Here is a 19,777-nt window from a genome sequence, read left to right as displayed (position 1 = left end):
CAGTTTGGCCATGTAGAACAAATAGCCTTCTAGATTCAGTGTTGAAGTGAAAGCATGAATTATGGCCTGAGGGTAGAATAATTTTGTATTTAAGAGACTCTAAAAAAAAAATTTGGAATTGCTGGTCATGGGATGACTTTGAAAATAGGCAAGTGAACTCCCTCACTCTCCAACCATGCCCCAGCAGGATTTGGGCTAGTAAAAGGAAAAAAACCTTGTCTCCAAATTTGATACATCCAAGTATTTATCTGGAAAATTGCCCAATACAGCCTCCTTCTGTAGAAGAGCCCATGCTGCACAAGGCCAAGAAGAAGATTTAACTGGAGCAGTAACCCCCCCTCACTTTTCTTACACCCAGACAGCCACAGTCCTCCCTCACCCACTGCTGGCTTCCCTTTTCTTCTCTCCAATACATCCCCCAACAACAAGTGAAATAAAAAATAAAAATGCATGCTCTCAAGGGCTGAGTTATAAGAAAACCAAACCAAACAGTTTCAGTTTTTCAGACACAGATGTGAACACTTCTATAGTTGGTCATGCAGCAAAGATAAAGCATGTGCAACAAATTCTCCAGGCTTAGTGGTCTGCTGTAGAAACACACTCACTTTTCTTTAAGTAAACATAAAGGAATGAAAATGTAAAGAGAATTATGAGTATTCATTAATACCTTTTCCAAACTACAACACTACAGATCATAAAACCTGAGTTTAACCAGTGCTGATTTAAAAGTCTCTGGTAGTTACTCCTCATAAAATGTATTATTGGAAGCAAATTACTGTCTGATTGTTAGAGTGTGGCAGTTAAAACTTTTGCAGATTTTGTGACCTGTTGTCTTCCCCGTTAAAAAAAAAAACCAGAAAGGAAGCAGACAGGAGAGCTGTGTCCTCTGTTTCTCAGAGGACAGGTGGATTCTGTCACCCCAGATGATGACAGAACATTAGAAATTCTGAAATTGTGGTCATTATGGACAGCCTGAAAGATCAGCAAAAATAACCTTGTCAAAATGTTTAACTTTCAAATTTGATTTCTAAAGGTATGATTAGACTGCTTGACAACAGTCTACTAAAAGTGATTTAAATTGAAAAAGAAAATTAAAGCAGCATATGTTTAAATGGAAGGTTTTAAGGGGACTCTTACCATGGGAATAGGAAGAGCTGTTAATCACCCACTTGAATCAAGGCTGCTCTGGAAAGTTAACATGAACTTTTACATTAGCAACATCTTCTTCAGGTAACATATGCTGCCTAGTCTTAAGTGCTATATATTGCTCACTCAAAAGGGAGAAGGCAAACGGGATTGAAAAGACTGCTAATTCTTCACCTAATAAATTAACAAAATGCCAACAAACTGTGCAGGGGAACAGCTTTTACACTTTTGAAGTACAACCAGAAACAAATCAGTACAGTGGTACAATTGTAAGTTTCTGGTTCAGTAAATTAGTTCTATGTATGTTGCACATTTTAAAATTTATTCTTTAAAATTACTTTTTCAGTATTTTAACCAATTTCCATGGAAATGCAGTTTACCACAGATCATACACAGAATATCATCTTAGTCACCATTCCAAGAGCAATAAAAAGTGTAAAAATAAGAATCCGAATTAGACATATGCAACATTATATAAATTATTACTTAATTAAGCAAATATGTACAGCTGTCTGAAAGTACTTTGTTTTGCTAAGCTAAATTTACTACCCAATATCCACATAGAGTTCCTTAGGTTTTAATGAGAATCAGCCTTTCCATATCTTCATAAAAAGCAAACATATAAAAAAATTAAAGCCAACTAAAAGAAAAAAGTCTTCTGGACTTAGGGACACTTTTGTAGTTTTCTGGTATCACCTTAATTTACATGACCACAGAGATACGTAGCACGTTTCCTCTTTATGGGTAGAGAACACAGTCTGCTCTGTTTATGTTGTCGCATCCCCATTTCATTAAACCACACTAAATTTAGTCAGAAGTTTACTAGCTATGAAAACCATCTACAGGCATAGGAAACTTGCCAATTCATACTACCCTCATGACAAATTGAAATCCGCTGAACTTTTCAGTTCTTAACTTTGCAGCCAGTCTCCCTCCATACAGTGGAAAATCCAGTTTCCTTCAGCGTCCCAAAGCTTGAGCTAAACAATGAATGCTTTTTCCACTTCTCCTGAACCAAATGTTTTCTCTCAAGAGCTGCTGGCCAGATGCTGGAAGGTATTACAGGTAAAACTATAAAACTAGCTTATCGTAGGGTACCTTTTACCTTGCCGACCACTTGTTAATATCATTTTGTCCAGTGATGACAAAAAAATCAGCAGGTAGGGAGTGGTGTGTCATTAACTGTTAAAAACTGCGTTAACAAACAGTTTCAACCTTTAGAAGCAAAGAGTTGCTGCACAATAAAAGTTGGCATTAAAATCACACATAAAGGGACAGGGCACTTTTGAACTCTTCCTTATCCTTCTCAGCAGCAACACCAAATTCTATCGGTGTCTCTCAAGCAGAACCACACTCAGCTTTTTCACTGTCAACACAGCGAGCACTGCTGTCTCGGACTGTTACCGTAGCCAACAGCATCTACCTTGCAGCTAACGTAAACCTCCCAAGAATGCTGCTGCATTGAAATCTTCTTAAAGCTTCTTAAAATAATTTTATGTATTGCTCTGATGCTCACTACTGCACCTGCAAGTTACCAGTTAGCGTGTTTTACTCCCTACCAGATAAGACCTTGCCTGGTTTTCTGCCAGAATCTTAATGTTCTTTCAACATAACTTCAGCTGACGGGATAATATGTTTTTCTTTGTGAAAGTTCTTGCTATGGTTTTGTAACTAAAAAGCATGTGTCTCCACAGTAGACGCTTTCTTTTGTAAGTGCATGGCACATGCATAAAGTCAGTAAGTTTAAAAAACTCATTAAACAAATATTGGAAACATGTTACATTTTCATAAATACATTTCTGTTTATTAAATCACTACTGACAATTATCCTTGGTCAGGTTTGACCTTTTTTCATCCTTCATATATGCTTTGATAAGATGTGCAACAGAAAAAAATCTACAACAGATTACATGCTTGGACCAACATGTGAGGATAAACCGAGATTAAACCACATTACTACAGAAGCATGCTGATTGTGAACTTTACACAGGTAGCTTTAAAAAAGTTATACTGTTAACATTTTACTCAGTATTTAAAGTAATCTTTATTTCTCCTTGCAAAGTACCTACTTTAATAATCATAATATTTTTCTGCTTAGTGTAGGAAGCATCTTCAAACCAAAAGGAACAATGCAATTTTCATTTCTTCTTCAAACACCTACTGCTATAAAAACTTGCCTTACGAATTAAAATGAGGATATAACCTTTTCCCAAAGGCAAATGGGAGTATAAGGCATTTAAACTAGGAGTCAGTGAAAGGGCAAAGTAGTTACCAGAGGCCAAAAACATACCTCTTTCACTATTACACATGCCAGGATCGCAGATTCAGTCCCATATCCTCATTACCATACTACTAAAGGAGTCCACCAACAACTGCAACCTTCTCTTCCCCTCTCATGCAATTAGCCTGCCTGCAAAACCTTTGCTGTTGCACAACTAGAAAACAAGGGGCCCTGAAGCTATACAACAGTTGCTCTTCGTAAATAAATTTCTCAGGCCACCCTTGAAATGTTACATAACTTCTGCCTTCTGATGTATCTGAAGCATTATTTTTATTCTTCACCCAGTGGACAAATAAGCAACTTACCAGAGTTTACATAAGCAAAAAAAAAAAAGCAGGAGAATATTACCCAGTCTTTCAAAAAAAAAAAAAGCGCTGATGGAAACACATGTTCAAACATACACTGAAAGACAGAGATGGTATCTCAGAGCTACTCTTAAAACGAAGGGCAAGATTTCATGGCTTCTGCAAGCACAAAACTGATTGACATCAAAGGACTGACTGAGTTCATGACCTCCAGATGAAAAGTGTGTGCTTCTGCTCTGTGAGAGTGCCATGAAAACATTTGCAGTAGTAAGAACGTGGACTATCTCACCTTCTGGAAGCAAAATGCAGAATCTCACTCTGTAAAATCCTCCTCGTAATGCCAGTAAGAAGGCAATTTGTTCCTGTTGCTAAAATGAAGGGTGACCAACCTGACAGTCTCTAGAACGAGACACACAACAGTTGCTACTTTTCTCTGTATATAAGCATAAGGAATCAGAAGTTTGATTAATAGGAGACAAAATTCATGATCTTCTTCTAAGTTACTTTTCGCTATACTAATTGCCTATTTCTAGTCTCTCCCAAGGTAGGAAGCAGTAACTATTAAAAAGGTCCGAGTTCTCACATCTGAGACATACTATGTCGCTACTGTAGGGGAAGGGTCTGTGGCCTTGACACCACAGGACCAAGGAGTTCACCACCTCTTCACGCCACTCCAAGCCTAACATCAGCCTGATACATGTTTGGCATTTACAAGTGACAACTTGCCCTAAAAGATGCATTTAAGCTATGACTGGTTTACAATGCTGTATTAATGAAACTATGCCTGTACATTTGATCCACCTTTTCATAATTTCACAAACATTTGATTTCTACTGACAAATTCTAAAAATTCATTTATTCTGTAATCATACTAAATCAGCAGTCCAGTTGTTTCAAACAGTTCCTCTGTCTAATCAGGTTTATCTGTTTAAGACCAAAGTACCTATGACTAAAACTAAAAATTACAAATTATGCTCTTATGAGGTAAGGTTACCCTGCTTCTTTACCCCTCCCTTCCAGAGATGCCATCCATGATGCTCAGATGTATAGTTTATTTTAGTCTTAAACAATAACACAAAATTAATTTGTTTCAATAGCAACTAGTAAGACAGTAAGTTAACAAACATCCTTTTTCTCCCCTTCTCCACTCTTTTTTTGCAGGAATATCTATCTATGCTACTATCCATTGAACAAGTTAGTGCAAGTATTCATAACTAAATCCACAAGAAACACTTTGGAATTCATCTGAGACAAGTAGCTTAAATTCACAGATATGAGCTTGTGCACAAAGAAGAGCTACGGTTGTGCACATTGGTTATTTTTGCATTTACAAGTGTATGCACACTAAGGTTTGACCTCAATTTTCCTTTGAGGGAAGTACTAAATGACATATTTTAGCAGAGAATTTAGTTCTGTACAAAGCGTTTCTCATAGAAGACAGTAAAGAGCCAGCAGACAATGTCGAGCTGCCAATATTCTTAACATTTCTGTCAACATTCAGCTTACAAAGTAAAATTAAATACCTTTCACAAGATTTACTATGTCAGTGGTCCAAGTGAGAGAAAAACAAAAATCAATGTACGTAGTATTTGTACTGAAGAACTAAGCTTGGAATTTTAGCTTGACAAATCTGAGAGAAGATACCAACAAAGGAATACACAGGGGTTCCATGAAGTTCCTTAAATAAAATTTATGAGGATTGAGGAATAAGGATCACTTCCTTCACTGTATTTTCCTACGTTCAAGAGAGCAGTAAAGAATTCCTCTACAGACTCAGTAACATATGGAAACTGCTTCTATAACAGCCATAGATTCAGTTTTCAACTTTGTAAAAATGAATTTAAGATAACTGCACTTTAAGGTGAATTAACTTTAAGCATCAAGTACTGTTTCGTTCCTTTTTCAAAGACAGAGCTATTCAGTGAAATTACACCATGTGTTAATGTAGATTTAATATATCTCAAAAAAGGTTGTTACAAATTATTAATGCAATCCAAGAACATATGCCAACAGGATGGTACTACAGCAGCATGAAAACAAAAATATTATTGTTAAGATAAATACTAGTTCTTATTGCAGCCTTCTGCTACAGCTATTAGAAGAGCAATGAAGAATTCCCTTTTTGTAACTGTTCAAACTGTTAGGTTTGTATCCCTGTAGATCTACCGCCCTTCCTTTTAGCAGCTATCAATATTGTCTTTCAACAGAGAATATTCTTGCACTGGGATATTAGGATAAGCAAAGTGAGGGCTTGCCCTGATTTTTTCACAGGTTTCCTGCATGACTCCATGTGAAGTCATGAACACACCTGCTCCACAGGAATCCCTCTGTAAATAAAATAGCCACATGTTGCATACTGGCATGGGGCAGGTCTATATTCATTTCTGCCAAGTACACTGAAACTTTTTGAAAGTCATTAGACAATCATGAAACATTGCTTTGCTACTTAAACACAAAACTTCCCAACATAATCAGCTAACTCTTTTGTAATAGTATTTGATAAACTCTGCTATTTGCATAGGTAAAAGGATCCTATAGCAACTGGGCACCTCCCAGAGAGAGCCCATTGTAGCAGTGTGGCAGTACCTACCAACACAAATAGTGTAGAAGTATTTTCCACTCCTTGCTCTCCTCCTCCGACTCTTTTTCAGCTTCTAATTTGTAAAAGCTGAAAACACACATGGATGTTAGTGTGCTTTACAGCAGCCACATCTAGCAAAGATTCAACTTTTGTGCCTGCTACATACTTCAGTTTTCATGACTCATCTCCAGCTTTCCAGAGGAAAGTAAGTCCGACTGGGCTGTATACAGCTAGCGATACTTTTTACATGCTCACAATAGAAACTGTGAGAGATTTAGCCTAAAAGAATTCACCAAGCTCAAAGCAGTGACTAAGCCTACACAAACGCAGATGTAAATATAATAGGAAATTAGTGCAGAATAGTAGTGCCATGTTCTGCTTTACAGGTAAAAGATCCATGTAAGCCTGTTAAGACTAATTTCAAAACATTAGTTTATATAAAATCGCAGGACTGTTGGAAATGCACAGTTCAGAACATCCAGCCTTCCACAACTGCAAGGAAATATTTAAGTGATATGCATGTAAGACCTACAACATCCTACCTGTCCTCTGTGCCCTATGATACTAATTTAATGCCTATAGCTTAAAAAAGCCAAGAATATATTAAAAAAAAAAAAAAAGGAGTTAACATGCAGCACCAGCAGCTAGCCAGGAAGATCAGGTGCATTATCAACATTCCTACCCCAAAAGAGAAATTGTTAAGTACTCAGGATGCACTGTGAGTACATTTACGTGCTATCAGAGGAGGCAAAATGCCACAAGTGCCATGACTGGCAATATGACTTGGGACAGAATTTCCTCCTAATGATAAACCTCACAATTAGCGAACACTCAGGCAAAAAACACACCCACCAGCAACACCAGAAGTTTTTCAATATCACCAGGAACATAACCTCAACCTTGCCAAAGTCCTACTATCTCTGGCTGCAGTCTATAGAGGACATTTCAGAATGAGACACAAACCACAAAAGTCCAATGGCGCAATGGGTGAGAGAGTCCCTTCCTGACTTGGTAGATGATCAGCGGAAACCCCAAAGCCTAAGATCAAAGGGAATCCAAACACAGTACAACCCAATAAATGGTGTTTTTTACAGTTCCCTCAAAAGTAACACAGCTTTGAAGTATTTTTGAAGAGTTACCATCATCTCAGCAGAAAATAAGGTTACATTAGCACAGCTTCAGGTTTACCTATTCCATTTCCTTGCTCCATCTTTCAATTCTTCTTCTAGACATACAACTAAGCACAATGCATCATCCCCAAAGCGAGCTATACTACAGTCCTCTCCCATTCTCCATTGATAGAGTGATTCTTCATAGCAAGAAGCTTCTTTGGCAGCTTCTTTCATCATGGCCTCTCTAGGCTGAAACAGGTTCCACATCAGTTTAACTTCTGTTTTCCTATAGAGAGGGCAAGACATCGCTGATACAAGGAAGAGTGACTTACAGTGAGTGGGTAGTCTCTCAGTGCCAACTATGAAGAATCCAAATCTCCTCCTCTTTTACAGCAGTGAAAGTCTGAGCAATTCCATTAGGCCAGATGTGGTAAGCTCACATGAGTCTGGTGTTAGATCTGAAAAACAAACGAAAAATCAGATGAGAAATAAAACTTACTGCTGCATTGTCCTTCCATACCTGGGAAGCACGAGGGAGGTAGAGAGTACAATATACGACTATCTGGAAAATTTTCTACCTTGTTTTTTTTTTTTTTTTGTGTCTTCCCCCCCCCCCCCCCCATTTCCCTAAAATACAGCAACTACAGCTATATCTTCCTCTCCTGAAAGATATATTAGCAATTCAGGTTAGCAACATTCTCCTATATAACTAAGCAACTAAGTTTTAGTCTACTAACACACTAACAGAGCAATGCATTTTGTAACAGAAATCTTTCTTGCCCCAAGGATCCAGAATTGTGTATAACTCTACTGAAGGTGTAAGGAACCCACTCAAACATTTTGTCAGCACAAAAAAAAAAAAAAAAAAGAAAGAAGAATCCTGCATAGAGAGAGATGCCGGGGGTACTACTCTTTAACAAACTCGTATCGCTATTCAACTGTTGCTTTGAAGCAACCAACATGCGGTTTTGACGGTTAGTCAAATGCACTTTTTCTGAAGACAATCCAATTTTACGGTTTTCGCAGCCTGCAGGACTCCTCTGTACAATATGAACACTACCAAACAGAAATGGCTTATGACAAAGTTTAATGTGCTCAATGTGAGCTAAAAAGGATCAATAGTTTAGCCTCCATATTCACAGATTGTATGGTGCTCCATTCCAATTATTAGATTTGAATTTCTGTTGCACCGAGTCAGTTCCCACATCAGCTTGACGATAATCTTTCCAAAAGTCTGTAATCAACATCAGATGAACCAGTGTCTGGGTACCACACGTCATTTACTGTTTATAAAAACTAGCACATCATTAAGCTTCCTCTGGTGCTCTGAGGCTTTCCTGATCTTTCTTCAGGATCGATGAGAAACAGAGATTTCCTCAAATTATTTGTACCCTAGATTAAAAACTGTTATCCACTGTGTAGTTTGTGGTGTTTTGTTTTGTTTTTTTTAATAATAGTTTTAGCAGTTGTAATGTAACTTTTTTCTAGTTATTTCTATATGCAGTCAATAGACCGCACACCTTCATGTCAGTAACGGAACTAAATTCTTCTGCATTTCTTGAATTATTGACATTTCTTGAATTATTGACATTACTGCCCTTATTTAGTATTATTCCTAAAGTGTTAGCATATTTTCCAAGGAAAAAGGAAATCCTTTTCCCTGTTTACAACTCACTGAATTTTGAGCAATACTTTTGCCTTCTCTTATCAGTTGTCTACATTTAATAACTCCTAATTTCATGTTTATACTCAATTCCTTGCTGCTTCTATTTGTTATATTCCTGAAAATGCCACCACCACCCCCAGCTGGTTTGGAGTCTAAACATCTGTGATCTAATTTTAGGATTAGATTTTTTTAATGTATGAACTTGTGTATTTTTAATAATGACTGAAATATTAAGGGTAGAAGTTTTTAAAACTAGAGCAAGAAAGAACACTTGATGTGTTAACTTTGATATTTTGTATTAATCTAAGGTTCTTTCATTTGTGCTGCCTTTTAAGATTAGAGACCTAAAATAGCTATTAATGTAACAGCCTATTGACATTTTTAGCCTGTAGGAGCATGCAGTGGGCAGATGCAGCTGAAATAATAACATATTTGAGTGATGAACCAGCTTTACGATTTTATTACTCAGACTTTCCCAAAGCTATGGCTGGCGTTTTTCCCAGTAACTCAGAAATTAAGCTGTTCCACATTTAAAACTTCCAACTAATCATATACTAAAAACTTATCATTTTTCACCTTGAATGATGTTTCTAAAGGTATCTGAGAAGTCAATCAGGGAGCTGAGGCTTGTACCAATCACTTAGTCACCCCATAAAGCCAACTGATGCTTTTGTTGTTCCACAATCTTTCCACATTTTTGCACACACAGCAAGTTTTCCTCCTCCCAAAATGAAATTTTGCCCACAACTTGCCGGTCCAAAAAAGGTCGCATGTTCCCCATTGTTCCCCAAACCACCGTGCTGCTGCAGCGATCTAGTCTGATCAGCGAGCATAGGGATGCACCCATATGATATCTTGTTTCCGAATATTTCGCAATACAGGGGCACACTTCCTAAAATCATCTGGGAAATCCAGACCTGCTTAACTGCACTGTTGATTGATTCATAACTTTTTTTTGTACCTGTGAAATAAAAAAGTAATCTTGTACAGACATAATCACAAACAGACATTAGAAAAATTCTAGAGTCTGATACATTGGAATAGAAGGATAAATTGAACAATAAACATCTCTCACAGTGGGTGACTACAGCTCATGTGAGCATCATAGAGAGATGTTCATTTAATGCAGAAGGGAGAAAATTAATTATTTGGTACCCAAGAAAAAAAAAGAATGAACATGCAGTAATTGACCTTTTAACATCTCTACAACAATTCATTAAGCTGTTTTGTACTGTATTAGTCCCAAAGAAGCTACATGTTTCTAAGTATTTCTGGAATAGCCTACCAGGAGTGCAACACAGACCTAAGCTGGCAATAGAGTATAATTTGGTGTAAATCTGCACCAGGCAGACCGAAACCCTTGGGCCAATTCTTTCCCTTCTCAAAGTTAGCCCTTTATTTCTGCTGCAACTCCTACTAAAACCAGTCGCAACATGACTACAGAGTGGAATGAGAGTGGAAAATTAATCCAGTTAATAACTAATCAGGAAAAAAGCCAGATTTTTAGCCACACTGTTTGCTGAACCAGTTCACTGCATGAACGTGCTGCCAGCATATAGGAGATGAAAAGAGCAGATCAGGCAGCTGCAGAGAGGAGGGCAGAGCAGAACTACCGCTTTTGGAAGCGGAGGATTATGCTGGTTTACACCAAAAATGGAACTAGGAACAAAGTGACAGGGAATGGTGAGAAAGCAAGTGACTTGCCCAAAACAACCTGCAACAGACATGCCTTCTAAAAATTCAGAGTTTGATGCACATGAGCAAAGGCCACCAGTAATGCCAAGTCTGACTGAAACCATACACTAAAAATCTTATAGTTTGCATGATGGATAAGCTATTTACAAGTGTCATTATATAGTGCTAGCTTTAATTGCTCTGAGCTAAATATAGCTTTCAGAATTTAATAGCTCCCCCCCAGCTTTTGTGTCTTTCAAGGAGAGAAAAATCTTCCCATTAGAAAAAGCACACAGGCATACACAGTTGGATGTTACCACAGAGAAGCAGGAAGCAAACCATTAAGGTGATTAAGTTAGAGTCTCCAATACTCATTCACAACTCCTGTTTTTCAAGATACCAATTGCTTTCCTATTCCACCACTCTGGTTCCAGTTACAGCAGATGACGGAAGCATGCGTACCTGCTCCTTTTTAAACTAAGCCATTTTGTTGTTTTATGAGCAGACTGTGCTGAATCCTGCTCACCCCATGTTTCAGGTCAAGATGTCACCGTTACCAGCAAGCTGCCCTGGGACCCACATGCTTCTCCATGTGCCACCTCGCGAGGCACCGCGGGGGAAGAAGAGAAGGAGTGAATCTCCTGCACACGCAAGCAGCCTGACCCTTCCCCGCAGCCCTTGTATTGGCATCACATACATGAGGGGGTTCAAAATCCACTATGGCAGCAGAGGCTGCAGCACCCCGATAAAGGCATGAAGCAAGTTCTCTCTTCTGCCTTCTTATACCCAATACAGATTTCCAAAAATTTAATGAAAAGTTTTATGTAGCAGGCTTTAGTTTCCCTCTCTGAGTTGATAATGGGTTTCAGGCAGAAAATTTGGCTGACAGTTAGAAATATGTTCTACAGATTCAGCATTTCTGTTCACCTTCATTTTAGAGGTCATTATGTAATTGAAGCCCGCACTTTTTCTACAATTCTGGGAGTTAAATTAAAAATAAAAAAAAAAATTAAAAGCCACTGCTGCAATGACAGTCTTTCTGCTTTCCCTCAGGCCATGACTGCAAATCCCTTTCTCCCCCCACCCCCACCATCACCTGGCTTGTGCCCTCTATCTATTTTCTCTGTGGTTTCATCCATGTTCTCTTTTCTTTACTGAGCTGAACTCTTAATTTTTATTAAGGCTTCTGATCATCTTCATCCCCGTCTTTGGTGAGTGGGGAAAAGAATAATGCTATTTATGGAAAAGAAAGTATTCGTCAGACCATAGGAATTACTGAATGCCACATTAGAACTGAAGAGACAGGCCAGCAAAGACTCCGGGTTTGCCTGTGTTAGAGCTGTGCATGCACTGTAGGAGTGCCAGCTGGAGGTCTGCCAAGAAGTACCTACTACACTGAACAAGGCCAAAGGTAGTATGCCACAGCTTTTTCTGTCCTCTGACCTACCATTTCTGAGGTGCAGACCAGGCTGGATAAAACAGGTTAAAGGAACTATGTCTATTTGTTGCTTAAGGGAGGTTTTTTAAAGCAAGCCTCCTGACATGCGCTGTTCTGCATTGGAACATCCATGCTCTACTGCTAGCTGAGCTGCTGCAGAGCAGAAAGGCTCCCTACTGTCAGTGCAGGCATAGACAGACTTCATTTGCCCACTTCTGATAAAGCATAAAATCATGATGCTTGTTGCCATTAAGATTTTTTTCTTCTGAGGTAACAGACCAAAATGTTGATAAATAGCATCAAAACCAGGGATGAATACTGGAGACATTTTGCATACTAGATCTGTCACTCTTACAGAAAGCATTTTTACTTTAAAACTCTGCTAATCACAACAGCCTGTTTAGATGAGTGTTGTAAAAAAAAAAAAAAAAAAACAACACACAAACACAACATGATGCATCTACTATGGATAAATATACTCTTTGTGCTATGCCTTAACTGTCAATGAATCATAGCTGAATGACCTAGAACTCCGTGGGGTTCTTCCTAGTTCAGCTCTTCTGCTCTCAGGCAGTGGCAACCAGCTCCAGGCAGGGCAGGGCAGGCTGCCAGGGGTGCCTGCCTCAGTCATGAGCACCAACCAACCTCACACCCTCGCCCCACATTTAAAACCATCATGTAAGGTGCAGCGGGTAGAGACGTGCCACATGCTGCCTTCTAAGAAATTAGGAGAAAACCCCACACAAGCAGAAGGATGAAAGAACAGTGGAGATCGGCCAAAGCAACGGCGGCATTAGTCTGGGAAAGTAAGCATGCAGATACAGTAGCATTACGTGACTGTCCGCTAAATCTGGATCTGGGGATTAGCAGGAGAGAAAAGATACCAGAAGAAGGTGATTTGTTTTCTTGCCACCAGTAAACTGGAGAGATTTTACTCTCCTCTCCCAAATTAGAACACCTACGTAAGTATAACGCCACTGCCTTCTTTTCCTCTTAGTGTCACATGCACACACAGAAACTCATAAAAAAAAAAAAAAGCATCAGCCTCAGGTCAGGACAGTTGAGGCCTAAACATTCAGAAAACTTTCATGGAAGCATTAAGCAAGCAGCAATTATGTTAAAACAACAAGATCTATCAGAGTAAATATATACTATTCACCAGAATAAATACACACCATCCTGCAGAACCTGCAACCTCTTCACAGTGAGTTTATTCAGAGAATTTTTGCCACAGAAAAAAAGAAATAGATGTGGCCAGCTACGATGCCTACAAATTCCAGAACCTATTTATTTGCCAGATGCTTTTCTCTACATCTGGTGACCTGCAAAATTGCCTCAGCTGTAGCAATAGCTGCTGAAAAGTTCCGGCAACAGTTACTACTGTATCTGTGACTTTATGGGGAAAGAAAATTATATATAAACATTTTTGGTTAAAGATACGTATATTTACTTAAATGCAACTTGAGGTTTCTTTAATGTTTTGATATAGATATAAATAAAGTCACATTTAAGTGAATGCTTTCACAATCTGATCAAATAATTCACAAATATTTGGCCCTTCCCCTTCCTCCTTGCACTTTATGTATTTCCCTACTGATCTGAAGCTATATTCTTTCTGGGTGTTCAAGGTTACTTAAGTTACAGTCAAAGAACAGAGAGGGGTGCAGAATCTAAAGATTATTTATATGGCAGGACTTCAAACAGTAGATACAGCTATATCTCAAGGCATTTGATAAATAGGCATTAAAATAACGAGGAGAGAGAAAGATGGGTGAAACACCAGAGTATTCAGAGTCTCATTCATGAGAAGGATATTGACCCTCTAGGACAAGGTCACGCACCAAAGGAGGGATTTACAGATGAAAGTGAGAAGTGAAAGTTGTTGGGCAACCACGCAATCTAACCTCACTGCACTAGCAAAGGAAAATGAGGATGTGGCCAAGAAGGACTCTTATCTCTGATGATTTGATAAAGGACTGAAAGTCCTAACAGATGAAAACAGGGGCCAGGCAGACAAGTAGTCTGCCCTGATAAGTGGCATGACCAGATAAAACATTTTGAAGTATTTGTGTACTTAAAAAAAGAGGCCTATACTTCAGAACTGATGAACTTGAATTAGGTATTTAATACAAGGCTAGATATCACAGGGACAACAGAGTCTTAGTGGCTAAAAACCATATTGAAACGCACACACTATTCAGAAAAGCCAGTAGAGGTAGGGGCAGTACATATCTACACCACTTAAAACTGTGACAGATTAAAAAAACCCAAACACACCACTGCAAAAGAACAAACAGAATCTGTTTGCATCCAAAAAAAGCACTTTAAAAAAAGGGCAGTCCTGCTCAGAGTGCTGGGAGTCTGCAGTAGATTCCAAGAAACCAGACGTGGTACAGATTTTATTACAATGAAAAATATCACAGTGACTTGGGCATTACAGGAGATGAACTTCTCTGACTCAAACGAGTAATAAGCAAAAAGGAACTCGTTTGAGTAGTCAGGTGCATTGAGGAATTCAGACTCTCTAAATTGATAATGCTGAGCTGCTGGCTTCATTAAATGTGCAGAAACAAATTTGGAAATGCCTCATGGGATGCAGTGTGCAGTAGACAACTTGCAAGACGAAACAGGCCTAACTAGATAAATATCTTCCCCACTCCTCCCAAAAAGGCAGGGAAGGAGCTGATTAAAGAAGTTGCACCTCATATGTTGAAATACAGGAATGAAGTTAAAACTTTCCCAAAAACTGATTTTAAAGATATTAAAAACAAAGTTCTTCAACAACACGTCAAAACTAAGTCAAGTAGTAACCTGGCAGTGAAAATTTCTTAGTAAAGAAACAAAGACAGGATGTCTACTATAAAACAGGCCTGGAAACTGTCACAATCGGCATGGAATGAAAAGTAACAGCTTCCTGAGCATGAGTTGAGGAAATCAGATGACACTGCTACAGATTTCTGAAAGGGAGACAAAATTGTACATACAGTTGCAAATAACACTTTCATGCATTCTCAAGTTATTGTGCCTACTTCACCTCTAGCCAATATAAAGATTTAAGAACCATTAGCTATACGTTTTAAGCAGACAAAAAAACCCAAACAAACAAACAGTGGGAGATACTCTAGGATGGCAGGAGAGCAAACAGAATACCTGTCTTTAGAGCTGGAGGTGAGGGAAGAAAAGGGAAAATAAATGAGCCCTACTACCATCAGCAACATGCAAGATTTCAAATTAAGTCAGAGTCAGAAGGAAATACCAAAGTCAATGGTAATAGATTGTCTTTTTTAATTTTTTTTTTTTTTAAGTTAAGGGAAATCCATAGACCTCATCTGGACCTGACAACAGCTGCATAAAATAATAAAGCTGGCAATGATCTTATTTAGTAGAAGAATTGCAAAGTGACTAAGTAACTGGCTAGAGAAGATAAAAAAATATCAGGCTGGACACGGGTCATCAGAAGAGGTTGCCAAGAATTATCTCGGGTCTAGTTTTATTTAACAGTCCTACTAGTGGCAAGGGAATTGAAGTATCTAATAAAAGTTGCTGCTGCTGAAAAGTAGAGAGGCACCTCTGATGCACCGAATGACTTGAACACCAGGTGAGAGGAACCACATGAACAGAAGTGGTGACAGGGAATGCAGTTCATCAGTCCTGAGGCCAAGGTCAGGACCTGAGGAGTAAGACAAGCAGAAGTTCTGCTATGACAGCTAGAAGTGACCAAGGAGGGGAAGGTACTTACATGTATGAGCTGATTACACATTCACTCCATCACCAATTTGATGAAGGTCCGAAAAGAGAAAAAAGCTCCCCTTTGACATAAAGTAAGGCATTTCCTACAGAGACATATAGGGAAGCATTAAAAAAAGTCATTGTGCAAGGCACTGCCAGCATCTAATCTGGTCAGGAAGCAAGAAATAGCACCTAAGACACACCTGAGATCACTGTAAGCTTATGCAAGGAAGACTGACAGCAGAATATTGCCTGAAGTGAATATCATGAGCATACTTAGTCAGCCACAACACAAGATTCTCTGCATCTCTTCAAGTCTAAATGCAGGTCTCCTAGACTGACTGGGGAAAATGGAGAGTCTACCACCATGTGAACGGAGCAAAAAGTTAACCAGTTTACAAAGGCTCAGAGGGAATGTAGATGCTTTTATAAACACCGAGAGAAAATACCAGTTTTTAGACAGGTGTACAAACTGGTCATGGATACATTTAGCCAGAAGCCTGGAATAAAGTTTTAGTCAAAGCAGGGAAGTTTTGAAATAATTTGTTAATGGGACACCTAGGGACAAAGCTCTGACTTTTAAGATGATGCTTGTCACTTTACAAAAGGGAATATACAAATGTATTGACTGCAACAAATACTGAACAGGAGTATTCAGGAACTCTTTCGGTCCTGTGATCTGTCAGTACAGCCACTTTCAGCAAGGAGGTCTTTATGTACCACTTATCAACATTACTATTGCTGATTTAAGCTGGGATGCAAACTGACCTTGCCTTAATACTCTATAATTTCCATTAATAAAAAGAAATTACTTCAGCTTTACTCACTTATATGTATTTCTTTTGTGAACAAAAGTTTGGTGGGGTTTTTTTAAGGAATATTAATTTCAAAAAGTGGCAGATCAAGGAAACCGTACTTTTTAGAATCTATGTTTAGGCTACCAGACATATGTAGCTTCTGCTACATCAATTCTGACAATGAAATTTGTTGCTATTTTCTTCTTAATTTGATGTCAATACTTTGCATGCCTGTGCCTTTCTGAAGACAATGACTGCATTTTACAGAGTTCTGAGACTCAGATCCATAGAAACAAGCATTTCCAATCCAAGCACAAGTCTAGCCAATCTATGCCTTGTGATTTTTGTTTGTACTCCTCCTACATTCCACAAAACATTCTTGCGTGCAAATATTTTAGTGGCATTCACAGACCAGGCAAAAAAAAGTTTCAGAAGATGACTCACCTGTATTTACGCAGAACATGCCCATTGTTTTCAAGGGCCAAAAAGAACTACAGGAAAGTATAAAAGCAGTTTGGTCAACCAGAATAAGAAGTGACAATTAAAGTTACGTACATTAATATATAAAAATGTTTTCCCACCCTTCATCCCTAGTTCCCTTACCAAATACCACCCTTCCTCATAGCTGTAAGTGCATCAGGCTAGGCTAATACAGAAGATGCAATTTTATTGATAAAGTAATGCACAAGAGACACTCAGCCTACACCTTCTCTCTTCTTAAGTAACCCATTGCAAGGTGGATTGAGTGGCAATGCACTTGCAGACTGTTGAGCAATGATCTTAAGGATGAAAATCCCTCAAGAATTCAAGTTCTGCAAGATGCGAGTGCTGAGAGACAGGCCATAGTGAGAAAGGCATTACATCTTCCTAATATTCAAGGGACAAACATTTTATGGTTTAGAACATAAAATTCACTTAACAGCAAGCAAAGATGATCGTTTTGCAGAAGGGCTCTGCACACTGAACTACTATTTAATAGTTTAATTTGAGAAAACCAGACGCAAACAACTCTCATCCTGCACTGAATAGAGGGTGTGTTTATGCTAACCATGCATTCTAGTCATATTAAAGTAAATAATTGGTAGTTCAATGTGAACTGTCATTATGTCTGCACTATCAAGACTGAAACGGCATCCACAGTTAGGAAAATGTGGATGTTTTCAAATGCTGAGCCATGCCTCAGAAACCAAGATTTCCCAAGCCTCTTCAGGTCGGAAGCAGTCGCCGCCACAGACATGCCCCACAAAAATTTCCCAAAGTGAGAACACTCAGTCACTTGACGATACTGAGATACAGCCACTGTTCTACCACTGAATTACTATGAAAATAAGGAAAGCACTCATTTAAAAATAGAGATGGCTGACAATACAGCTAGAAATAAGTGGGAAGTTGCATCTTCCCTGCTCACCTTATTAAAGTAATCAACTAGGACTAAAAGTAGGTTATTAAAGTCTGCCTAATGAAAACAATGACCTTGTATGTATTTAAGAATACTCAATGGCATCCCATTACTTGAAATTTGACCTTTTAAAAAAGTAATATTATCACCAGTAAGGGATCTTCAATACACCACACCAACTGCATGCTTATGACATGGCAGAAGAAAGTGACCTTGTATACTTAAGTGTTCCTGCAATAAAAGAAAAAAAAATTTGCAAGCCACCCTTATTAAATACTCCATTTTGTGAAAGCCTGACAATAGCATTTTTTTCTTTAATAAAAAGAGCAAACAAACAATAAGTCTCATCCGCAAAACTGACACCCTGGCAATGGCCCTGCTGTTGATTTTCAAGTGGAAGTGTTGATCCTGCTGAACTTCAAAGGGTACAGTACAATATACTATTATACATAGGAAAATAAGCCATGAAATGACGTCCGTGTGTGTGTGTGTGCATGTGTGTGGAGAGAAGCCTATGATTCAGCTATCCTGTGGAAAATTCTAACGTCTTATCTCCGAATCTGAAATGCAGTTCCATATTTATTCAGTGAATTGAATGAAACAGCATGATTTCGGCACTGCATTTTTATTCTTATTCTAAGAAACAGGATGTTAAAAAGCTTGTTTCAACAAAACAAACTGGACACCAGCTAAAAGATGAGAACTTTATTTATTCACAATAGCAGTTCCCTACCTCAGTAAGTTCTCCTTTCTCAACAATTTGAGATTCTCTAAGCACTGGGAGATATGCAATAAGTGAGTCTTAGTTTTGTAAGGTTTAAGGTTATCATAATATTGAGTCCTTCTGGTTTTAATACCTTGCAGATGAGATAGGAGGATTTGAAGGACAGTAACAAATCTGCAAATGAACTTAGTGACATTACTTTTTTCTTTTTAAAAAAAAAACAGGAAAGAATGAATGGGTCTTATACTTCCTGAATTTCAGCAGCTGTGGCAGTAGTGTAAGAGCTTTGAATTGTTAATTCCTAGCTAGGTCACTCAGTAAAAAATTATCAGTACCATTCATTTAAGGGAGACAAGAACCAAACATAATACTTTGGCCCAATATTTTGCTCAACTCCCAAACTTTAGATTTAATTTCCTTTTAGATCTGTTTTTTTGGATGGAAGGTTAAGAATAACGTGGCAAAATAGCCCCCCATACCCAGCCCAGGAATCTAAACCCAGCTGGGTGCCTGCTCAGCCTAGCAGTGGTAGAGATACCACAGTGGTAGGCAAATAAGGGTCCATGATACATCTTAGCTGTCCATCGTTTTATTCAGTAAATAGTATTTGTTGATGCTAGTAAGGATACAACTACTGAATTTACTTCTTAAAAAACAGCAGCTTTCTTCCCAAGACATGACAAAGTCCTGTAGAGCAACACCTAAATTCTTTTCCTTCCATTGTTCAACCTTAATCAGAATACAAACAAGAAATACCAACTCTTATTCCCAACATGGTTGTTACTAAAGTTCAATAACAGGACTAGATTTACCCTAGATTCTCCTCTCTTCATATACAAATTGCTTGTTATCTGACCTTAGTACCAGCAAATTAGCAAACCCCATAAGTTCTAGTTCTTTTCTATTTCTAGAAGTCAAATTCTGT

The 19,777-nt window shown here is 38.4% G+C and overlaps 1 protein-coding gene across 4 annotated transcripts in view; it reads right to left on the bottom strand.

Annotated features, from left to right (window-relative positions):
- The window catches only part of OSBPL3 (oxysterol binding protein like 3), a 127,751-nt gene that overhangs the window by 67,161 nt on the left and 40,813 nt on the right, over window positions 1-19,777 (bottom strand). For all 4 annotated transcript variants that reach the window (XM_087772979.1, XM_087772988.1, XM_087772996.1 and 1 more), the window contains one exon: window positions 7,758-7,883. The gene's annotated coding sequence lies outside the window, so the exon portion shown is untranslated. The remainder of the gene's footprint in view (window positions 1-7,757; window positions 7,884-19,777) is intronic.

Source organism: Nipponia nippon, unplaced genomic scaffold, assembly GCF_047370975.1.
Source record: "Nipponia nippon isolate SJK-2023a ecotype South Korea unplaced genomic scaffold, ASM4737097v1 scaffold_1, whole genome shotgun sequence".
Taxonomy (NCBI): domain Eukaryota; kingdom Metazoa; phylum Chordata; class Aves; order Pelecaniformes; family Threskiornithidae; genus Nipponia; species Nipponia nippon.
Note: the sequence above shows the minus strand (reverse complement) of the source record. Positions and strands in the feature narration are given on the sequence as shown.